Source organism: Dermacentor andersoni, chromosome 5, assembly GCF_023375885.2.
Source record: "Dermacentor andersoni chromosome 5, qqDerAnde1_hic_scaffold, whole genome shotgun sequence".
Classification (NCBI taxonomy): domain Eukaryota; kingdom Metazoa; phylum Arthropoda; class Arachnida; order Ixodida; family Ixodidae; genus Dermacentor; species Dermacentor andersoni.
Window position 1 is genome coordinate 64,825,941 of NC_092818.1, and position 10,801 is coordinate 64,836,741.

Consider the following 10,801-nt stretch of genomic DNA (forward strand, 5'->3'; position numbering starts at 1 on the left):
TTAACGTTGATGCGCACTTAGCGGTCTTTGGTTGGTGACGTGGAATGCTTCCACTGTAATGACTGGGATTTGGTTTCCGGGTCGTAAACATACCCCCAAGACTTGTCACCAGTGATTATGGTGTTCATGAAGTTGGGGTCACTGTTTGTGGAATCCAGCATGTCTGTGAGACTTCAACACGAAGTTGCTTTAGCTCCAGCATGAGCAGTTTGGGAACGAATTTCGGTGCAACTCTCTTCATGGCCAAATCTTCAGTGATAATGGAATGTGGATAAAATGTGCTGATGCCCACCTCTTCCACAATTTCTTGGATAGTCACACGACAGTCCCGCATCACCACGGGGTTCACTTCGGCAATGACCTGGTCATTTCGGCATGTTGATGGCCGACTGGAGCGTGGCTCGCTCTCCACCGATGCATGGCCGTCTTTAAACTGGTTGTACCACTCCTTAATCTGTGTGCTGCTCATAGCATAGTCACCAAAAGCAGTCTGAATCTTCGGAATGGTTTCCACTTGGCTGTCGCCCAGTTTCTGGCAAAATTTGATGCAGTAGCACTGCTCCAGTCACTCCGCCATTTTCCTTGCAATAAAAAACCGACGAGAGCACTGTGTACTACCTCATTCAAATGCTGCGTCCCAGCAAGTCACGCTATTGGCAGGCAGGAAAAAACTCGTGCATGCGCACAAAGGTTCAAGGGCAGCTGATGAAAACGCACTTGTTACATATTCATCAGGTGTTCGCAAAAAAAGGTCAAATACTTTTCTAACAGACCTCGTACGTATTAAATACGTGAGGGAATCCTGCAGTGCTAAAAGATATGGTTCGTGCAGTTTACAAAAAGAAACATCAGCTATTATGTAGACAGTAAATCCAGAAAGAGCGCTGATATTGTTTATACAAAGCATTTTAAAGGGCATGTCGCAGTGCAATACAACATAGAGGGAGCAGGACACTTTGTGCCCTGCTCCCTGAAGCCCAATGACGATGCAAGTAGAAAACACCTTCATAATTAGGACTGAAAACCTACATGAGTACGAACAAATTCTTGTGGTGTTGTTTGCTACCACTGTTTTAGAGCCGGAACATGCTCATCTACAAAAGTCATATGTGCCATGTTTAGTCTGATGTGGTCAGACACTATTGGCAACCACTTCTTGCGTTCATGTTAAAAAATACGAATTGAGACTGCAGGTGCAGCGCTAGACGTCACCTGCCTTCGCAATGATAAAAAAGGCAGTCAGTTTGTTGAATAGTTCTTGTGGCTAATTATATTAACAATATTTCCTTACTAGATGACATGGCTTCATATATTTATGCTATATTTATGCTGTATGTGTGATCCACAAATCAACATTATAAAAAATAATTTATCGCACTTAAACAATAATACCTTTTTGTTACTTGTCACATGTATAGCAGACATGTAGGGCTGTGTAACGATGGGCGACATATACTTTTGTGCCAACCACCAAAGCTGATTTTGTTACCTTCAACACGAAGCTTTTTGCAAAAAATTTGAACTTTACAGTTTTTTTAGCTGATGAACTGAACCTCCAAGGCTTGAAATATTTTGCAGCTATCCCAAGTCAACCAGTCTGATTTTATATTTATTTTGTGCCTTCTGTATTTCCCTACGTTAGAAGAAAATTCAAGCTTTGCAAATTTTGGCACTCACACCACTTCAGTCTCTTGACATGAACACCATCTGAATATTTGATCATACAATTTCCCTTTCAGAAGAAACGTGTATCAGTGCCTTCTAGCTTAGCTGGGCAAGAACAATAAATTTTTGCCAAAGTTCAAAAAAAATTTTGCGAAGGAAAATAAATGGGGAGCAAGAGTTTGGAGCTTAAACTATATCTGTGATGGTCAAAAAAACGTTGGTTGGTTGCCCTGGAATGACTCAAGTGTATGTACGAAAGCAAATTTTCTCATTGTACCTACTCAAAATCAAGCAAACTTGAAATGGTTTGCCATAATGGAACAGTTCTTGACAAAATTGGGTGGTTTGGCATGAAATGGCTTAAGATACTTAAAAAATATATTAATAAGGAAACACTTTCCTTACTAGAACCATATCAAAAACTAACATAAAAATGTAGTGAACTATAACAAAGCACAGCACTTGTATTCTGGATTGAGCAATCCAATGTGGACTTCTCAGGAGACTAGCATAATTAACATAAATAAAATTAACATAAAAATGTGAAGGCATAGAAAGGCACAACATTTGTAAGCTCATTTGAGAAATCCAAATTGGGCCCTTCAGGAGACTAACACAGAACATAAAAATGTCGAGAGTTACAAAAGCACAACACTTGTGTTTTGGTTTGAGCTGTCCAACTTGGGCTCTTGAGAGGTTATTGGTCCCATGCGAGAAGCGAGGCCACAGTTCTTTACATAGGGCATGTTGGTACCAGGCAATTTGCAACACGTGAAGCCTGCAAGAACAAGAAGCCAGAACAAGTTTTAAAAAGCAACTTCCACATGCAAAAGAATGGCATGCAATCTGCCCTCGTTATAACGAAATTGATTTATGTATTTGTGTTGCTTTAGTCCAACTTTCCACGGGTACAGCTTTACAGCATGACCATTTAAATTTATTCAGTGCGGCACAGGACTCCACTAAGTGTCAAATGCAGGAAAGGGCAAAGAGGAACAAAACACTGTAGCAAAATAACTTTATGAATATCCTCAATGTCAAAGATGTGAGCTTTGCTTGCTGAGAAACGAAATGGTGAAACAAATTCACGTCGTTCATAAATAAACCTGAACTGACAACTAAAATTATTTCTTGTAACTTTCATAATTAAAATTTGCTGCACTTCACTGTGCTTTTCCATGCTCCAAATACAATACTGTCATGTCACTACAACTGAGTGTAGCTTCATTTGATGTTAGGTTTCCTGAGTTCACATGCAATCGGAATGTACTTCTCGCCTTACAATGACTTAAGACTTTCTACATTAAAGAAGACACTGCTTACAGTGAAGTATGTTTTCTGCCTCGACGACTGAATTACTGTTCTAATGAGGATTCCGTGTAGTGCACCAAGCTGCTTAGCATGACACATCCAGAATGTGACAGAGACGAAGAAATGCCGTCTTTTAAGAGCCATATGCGATAGGACTGACTTCTTTAACCCTTTTAGGGTTCACTGCCGTACATCTGTGGCTGTGATGGAACGTTCTGAAAAAAATTTGCCTTTTCAGAACAAAGTGTTGCCTAGCATCCCACTGGAGGTGCTGCAACCTTCTGAGACTTCTAGTAAATATTCTTATAGTGCTGTCGCTCCTTGGGTTTCTCCAAAACTGATTTTTCACCTAGCTCCTTGGTGTCTGTCATTGCAGTAATTTGGGAGTGTTGCCACAAGTTTTTTCTAAGTTTCTTTACACAAAAAAATTATGCTGCTTTATCCTGCATAAAAAAATAAAACATGTAAAACTGCAAATACTGAAATGGTATTGCCACTTTATTGTTATTTAAAAATATTATTTACCAGTTTATTTTTTCGGAATGTCACTCTGAAGAACTTAAATCTGCAATAAAAATATTAAGGGTGCGCGAAAAGTGATTTTTGAGGCTGAACCGAATAATGCTAGAAGCAAATCAAATAATGGATAGTTTCTGAATAATGAACGGCTGATATCACAATTAATGTAAGATGAGGCTCACATCCTAGTATTATTAAAGTTAGCAAGTTTCTGTCATTGTTATGTTATGAAAAGCTGTTTATTAAAAGCACAAATGGAGCAGCAGAAAGTTTCTTCACATGCACAGGACTCTTCAGTAAGCATAAATGATTGCTGTACAGCCTCTCAAGTACAGCTACTGAAGTAACGTAGCCTGGTCTGCTATTACAAGTTGTTACGTTTTATGTCTACACTATGTTATTGGAGGTGAAAATTTACCGTACTTTGGCTCAAATTTCATGTTTCATTGGTGTTTCGAAATATTAGAATACTCGCATTTACAAATAGTGACCATTCAAAGACTAAATTGAATAGGACACTATTCAATTCGAAAGTTTTGAGCATTTGCACACCACAAAAAATATATAACTCCTAAATTAGAGAGGCATATTTCTCCCCAAAATGTGATCCTCAACGGGCTAAACAAGAGCGACAGAAAAGCCCACTTATCTTTTTGATTAATTTAAGCCCATAATCTACTTGGCAATGGTTCATAATAACCCTGTTAACAGGTAGGTGAAGTAAGGAAGCAGGAATCAATTCTAACAATTTCAGAATGGGAGTAGTGGACATGTCCGATGGTCTGTAAGAAGCTTTATACATTAGGCCCCAAGAGCCTATTCTCAATTTATTGAAGTATATGGGGAAAAGCCACATAAATATTTTTTTCATATCTTAGAATACACATAAATATTTTTTTCATATCTTAGAATACAAAGTGATAAAGTGTGCGTTAATAAATACGAGTAATAGGTTAAGTGCTTAGAATGAGTAAGCGCCCACTAAACATAGTACTGTTGACAGCAATGCTTGCAACTCTGTCCCTGTTGTTTCTTTGATTGAAACAACCAAAAGAAAATTGCCACACCACTCAGGTTCCTTCTGCTAAAAGGCTGCTGTCTGGCATCACATGGACCTCCTTCAATATAGGAGCAACCTTAATTCGATGTGGTCTGTTAAAATTGGTGAAACTACTGTTTCACATCTCAGAACCTGGAGAGCTGTTTTGACTTCTGCAATTTGGTGAACATGCTCCTGCTCGAGCTGAGCAGTAACCACACTTGAGCATACCTTCTCCGCAATTCGCGTATTAGAATAACATTTTCAGGCTAACTAAACATGTCCTCCATGCCAATAGATTTGGAGCGTGCTTCACAGACAACTATTCCTTGCAATGACAGCCAAGTAACACTGCTAATGCGCAAATGCAGCTCATTTTATGTGGTGGAGCCACTAAAAACTTTCAGCAGTGAAGGCAGCTTTTAAATTTCAGAAGCATTTGAGTATGGCGGCATTACGCACTTAAGATCGTACGAACAGTCATTCCAAATAGTAGGCTATTGTCGCATACAACTGCACACACGGGCTACTTGAAAGTCGTTTGTTATGCCAATGGCAAGTTCATAATTTTAGAAAAAAATGGGAATGTAAAAATGCAACCAGAAAGGATATATGGTACTTGCCTATAACAGCACTGACCCTGGTGGGGTCAAGAGCCTTTTTTGCCCCTTGGTGTTATTTCCAAAGCCCAAATGGCCCATGAGCTCCTCCTCTGTGAACACATGGTGAAGCAATGCCCTTGCAAACTTTCCTGGTCCACCATGGCAGGCCATGGTAAACTGTGCCAGGATAACCTTCTCAATGTGCACTCCTTCAACCTATGTGAACCTGCATGTTTAAGTAAATGTTAGCAAAACAGTTTTAAGCCTTTCAAGCACATTCACACAACAGCCCTACTGCAAATAAATTACAAAAGTACCTGTTGCAAATCTAGATTGCTAAACTTGACTTCTTACAAGCTTCTTATGCTGTCTGGACGCCACATGTTTCAGAAAAACAATCCAGCACAAACAAGAATAATAAACCAAAGTATCCAAACATCTAGTACTTGAAAAAGGGGAGTACCAGCGAAACACAAATGACACGCACACAAGGAAACGGCATTAGACACGGACGGACGTTGGGACGGACCAGCGTCCGTCCCTGTCTAACGCCTTTTACGTGTGTGCGCGTCCTTTGTTTTGCTGGTACCCCCCTTTTTCAAGTTCATCACGCACCAACTGGCCCAAGAGCTTGCGCTAATGCACATCTAGTACTATTTATTGTGATTACCATTCTTAGGATACTTCATATTTTCAGGTGTTTGTCTCTATTTTCCCATCCATTTGTGTCAATAGGTAGTCCATGGTCTAATGGGGAGATTGGGCTGCTATGTTAAGGGAAGAGTTCAAAATCAACCGTTGGAACAACTTGGGTGACTGGGTACGCGACCCTGGGCATATGCCACTTTTCAATGAATCTCCTTCCCGCTATCTTGGGCAACTGCTGCTGCTTGTGTTGGCAAGCAGCATTAAGAGCTCAAAGAGGGACATGATTGTCGATCATTACTAAGATTACCACTACACGTCACGTTAGCTTGCTGTGCTGCAGAAGTAATATGTGAGATTCCACTCCACTGTATGAAATGTACATAAGCTGCAAGGACAGTATGTGCCAACCACCACCTCAATTAAATTAATCGACTCGCAAAGCACAGGCTGCACAAGATCACGGAGTGAACTCAGAAGTTTGTGGACAGTCAGTTGATGTTCATGTCAGGGACCTCTAGGGAAACTCAGTCATTTCCTCGATGTGCATCATCGTGCCGTCATACATTGTATTACAATTCTGTCTGTCTCGTTGTACCACCGTTCTAATAGTCATCACGTATCACCACAATTCAAAATATAAATAGACACTTATATCTACTGTTTATTTAATCTTTATGGAGAATACTTTGAGCATGAGTTTTTGCAAAGATCATGAATTCTACAGCTTAAAGGAGCACTAAAGCAAAATTAAATTAATTAAATTCGGGCGTTTTAAGTGCCAAAACGACAATCTGATGTTTAGGCACGCCTTAGTGGGGAACTCTGGACTAATTTTTACCAAATCAGGCTGCAAGGTACCTGGGCAGTTTTGTATTTCACCTCCATCAAAATGCGGCTGTTTGATCCTGTGACCTCGTGCTTAGCGGAGCTGTGCCAACACCCCTAAGCAACTACGACATGAAAGCACTAAAGAGAAAAATTATTTTAGATGTATCTGTACATGACCTTCCTACTATTCAAGAGATTCACTCATACCGTGACAAGAGGCTGAGTAAACTGTAAAAGCAGCAAGAGGAAAGATTGGTGGCAGTGCTGCCTTGAAGTTACCACACCCGCTTGCTGTGACGTCATGGATTTTGATGATGTCTGTTGAGGTGTAGCAATTTTTTTTACAAATAAAGATGTTCTTCATCGTATTCCAAAAACCCAAAATAAAAAGCGTCAGGAACTTTTACAGAACCAACACAGCCCAAGTTTGAAAAAATACTTGGAATCCATGATGTGACAATGAGGTGTCAGCACAAAGATTTTGGGGCGATACTCAGAAAATTGAACTTTGAGCTTTATTTTCTCTAATAATCAAACAACTACCAAGAAAGTTACAGAAGTAGTTATTTAACACGACGCTTTATTTTAAATTCATTTAAGGTGTCATTAGTGTCCCCTTAATACAAAACAAGGAATGCACTTGGCTGCGTAATAGGTTAACATGCATCACTGGTTCTCATTAAGGTAGGATTATCAGTATAGCAAAGGGCATGCACTGGCTGCTCCAGAGGGGAGCCCTTCCACTTCCCCTCAACCTCCCAATTTCCAATTTCTTCATGAGCAGTGATGCAATTTCTGTATCTTAACGAGACATAATGCCAAGGAGATTAAAAATGCCATGCTGGCTACAGCATGTGGTGACCGGCAGTTCACACCGTCCAGCTCGGCATCAATATTTTTGGAATTTGGCCCTTGAAATGCAGAAAGCCCCGATCGCTGCTCGTTCTTCAGCCAACTTTCTCAAAGGGTGCTGCTGTTCTGGTTTGATACCTCTAGCTGTGCACTGCTGTATGACATAGGTCATAATACCTTCGTTCTGGTAAAACTAGAAAGATGTGCACTCATGCAGATCACTAATGTCCACACTAAGTTTCTGAACGCCCCTCTCATATCAGGCATATACACTGAAAAAGGCACATTCCGCGTTTAATATGTTCACAAGTGACAATGAAATTCACTCCCAGTCCCAGTGCAGTTGCAAAGTCTTTAAGCTGAGTGCTTAAAGGCACCATGTCTCCTAATGAAGGCACTCTGCACCAATTGATCACTGGAGCAAATGCGTTGCAGTTGCATCAGCAATGTTGTTGTTTTTTCTGCTTCCTGCAATACATTTTCACGGTATCACTGTATTTGATCATCGTGACGCTACAGAATGGATGGCCAAAGAATTCACTTTTACCGTTCCAGCTGGGGCCTCTCCCAGCTCATTTTGAATCTGAAAAAAGATGTCACTATTAAAACGTGAAGCCACGATACAGCAAAAGCGACAATCAAAAGAGCTACATGGACCATTAGGCTGACATAAATGGACGGATACACATGACTAGTCATTGAATACACTTAAGTGTGGCCGCTCTTGCCAATGGCAGTGTGAGCTTGTCAAAAAATTTATTTCACATTCCTCTAGTTACTTTAAACATTATTTCCACGCATCTACTTAACTGTTATGGCCACATATTAAACGCAGCTCCTTCATATAAAACCAGTGTTACATTCCTTTACTCCCCGTCTACCTGATGCTACTGAAGTTTTGCTTACTCTCAAAGAAAGAATTTCACAGAACTGCTCTTTCGACAAAGCATTATTCCAAGCTTGTGGCAAAGCGCCGTGATTTAGTTCACAACGATGCGCTCCCCTTTCAATCTGTTCACTCTATAGTGCTCTGATTCAAAGCAAAAATTGCTTTTCGACATAACTAGCTACTTCTATGGTCACAAGAAACAATGCTAATTATTGATGTTTATGTTGCCGATAACGTATACATGCCGCCTCGAAGCACAGTGGGACGACAACGCAGATATGCCAGGCATCTCGTTCCTTTACTGATTTTAAAACTATTGTTAAATCAGTTACTGAAGTGCGAAAAGCTGCAATTTCACGAAATTACATTATTTTGAATGTTGTAGGACCTGGAGTGCCATGAAATCTGCCTTTCCGTGAATGCAAAGAGCGCCTACGCGAAGCCGTTTGGGCGAAGCACTCGATGGCGACGAACGGAGAAGATGAAAAAATAAAGTTGAATGCGCGCGACCTGGGGGAAAACAAAACGCACGCGGTTGGCAAGGCGTATAACTCGATGATTTCGCAGCACTCTGTGGCATCACCCCTATTGTATCTCACGTATCGCATGTACACCCTTGAAATTCTTTATTATTATTGCGCGACAGCCTCCTCTGTGTTTTCCGATCGCGCGAACATCGGCCGCACGGCGTGTCAGATAGTGGCCTTGAAGCACCGCGGAGTCACTCGATCCTGAAGGGAACAGCGCAACAGAATACACTTTCGCCAATCCCACCGCACCCCCCCCCCCCCTTTTGCTGAAAGCTCGCTCACACGCCTTGTACTAGCGTGGCGCAAACGAAATATCTTCGATTACAGTACGGATCGGATGGTTTCACGTCGCATTGTTTTGCGCTCATTAATAAGGCTAACTCAATCGGTGCTCGAACACCGTATCAGAAATCATGGCGTACAACATGCCCTGTTTTAGGTGGCACCACATAGCTGCCTTACGTCACCACAAGCGGAGTGTAAAGTTAAACCAGGACAAAACTCCACGTTATCTACCACAAATCTAGTGCTGTACAACCCATTCTCGCAACGGAAGGATAGTACTAGGAATGAAAACTAGAAAAGAGGCGCGCGGAAGACACGCACAAGCGCTGAAATCATTTCCCCGCTTCCGTTCACCGCGTCGCAATGGACGAACAAGCGGAATTCGAAACACTCACTCACCCTTGATGTCGCTGAGTCGGAGGCGATCATGGCGATCTTCGAGGCAACAAGTCCATAAAAAGCGAGCAACACGCAGGAATATTCCAAAGATGTCACAGCGAAGCACACAAAGAACACAGAAAATGCAGGAAACTCTCAAGCTAACGGCTTGCACGAACTCGCCGGAATGCGCCAAACATCAACAGCAGCAAACGCGCAATCATACATGTACACTCATACAAATACACGCTTATATTATCATAAATTGTACCATTGGATAACAAATTATGTAATTTCATGTTATTACTGAACAATTGTTGCGATTTGCAAGTGTATAAAAGTTTTTTGCTTCGCTTCTTTGATGAACTACTTTCTTTAGCGCAGTAAAGCAGTGCACCGGCCGGAGCTAATGGCATGCGCGGGAAAAGGCGCCAAATTCAAACGTCACAAACGCCGCGCTAATTTGTGCGCGCACAGTTTTCGTCGTTTGGATTTAAAAAAAAAGAAGTAATGCGTGCCGCAACCATGTGAACTGAACTATTGACCAGAAAAGTACAGAAACGTCGCTGTTTGTGCTTCTTATTTCGACGTCATGGCAAAGTGCGGGCGGTCTGTCGTCCCATTCTTTAAACATTTGTGCGTGTGCTCCTGCGCTGTGCGATTTGTCACCGAGAACGTATAGCAGCGCAGATTGTGCTTGGTGGCCGAGCAGATTCCGAACACATTCGCCAGCACCCCGTCTAGGTCACAGAAAAGAATTTGGCCTCCATGTGAAATATGAGCACCATGTCGTACATATCGGCCAAGCTTTTCGTTTCGTTCTGTATAGCGCGCTAACGGGTAAGCGAAACGCACTCTGTAAAAACGATGTTCACTCCTTTCTCCGCCGCACCCACCGTGGTGGCATAGTGGCTGAGCTGTTGCTCTACTAACCCGAGTGCTTGGGATCTAATGCCGGCCGCGGCGGCTGCATTTCGATTGGGGTGAAATGCAAAAACGACCGTGTACTGTGCGTTCGGTGCAGGTTAAAGAACCCCAGATGGCAAAAATAAATATGGCGTTTCTTACTACGGTGCGGCTCATAATCAAAGCGTGGTTTTGGCACGTCAAACCCCAGACTTCAATTTTGTTAACGTTCTCCGCCACCTTGACCATATTTAACATGGAGGCATGCAATGCCGTTTCCTAATTAACACACAGCCAGGGCACTGGCCCCTTATAATGGACGCCGATGGAAATGCAGGATGCGTCCAAT

The 10,801-nt window shown here is 41.8% G+C and overlaps 1 long non-coding RNA gene across 1 annotated transcript; it reads right to left on the minus strand.

Moving 5' to 3' along the window:
* Positions 1–1,280: 1,280 nt before the first annotated feature.
* On the minus strand, positions 1,281–10,147 carry LOC140218471 (uncharacterized). Its single transcript, XR_011894739.1, has 4 exons — positions 9,568–10,147; positions 8,012–8,047; positions 5,158–5,362; positions 1,281–2,443 (listed from the first exon to the last, which is right to left on the minus strand). It is a non-coding gene; the product is annotated as an uncharacterized lncRNA (long non-coding RNA).
* Between the last annotated feature and the right edge of the window lie 654 nt (positions 10,148–10,801).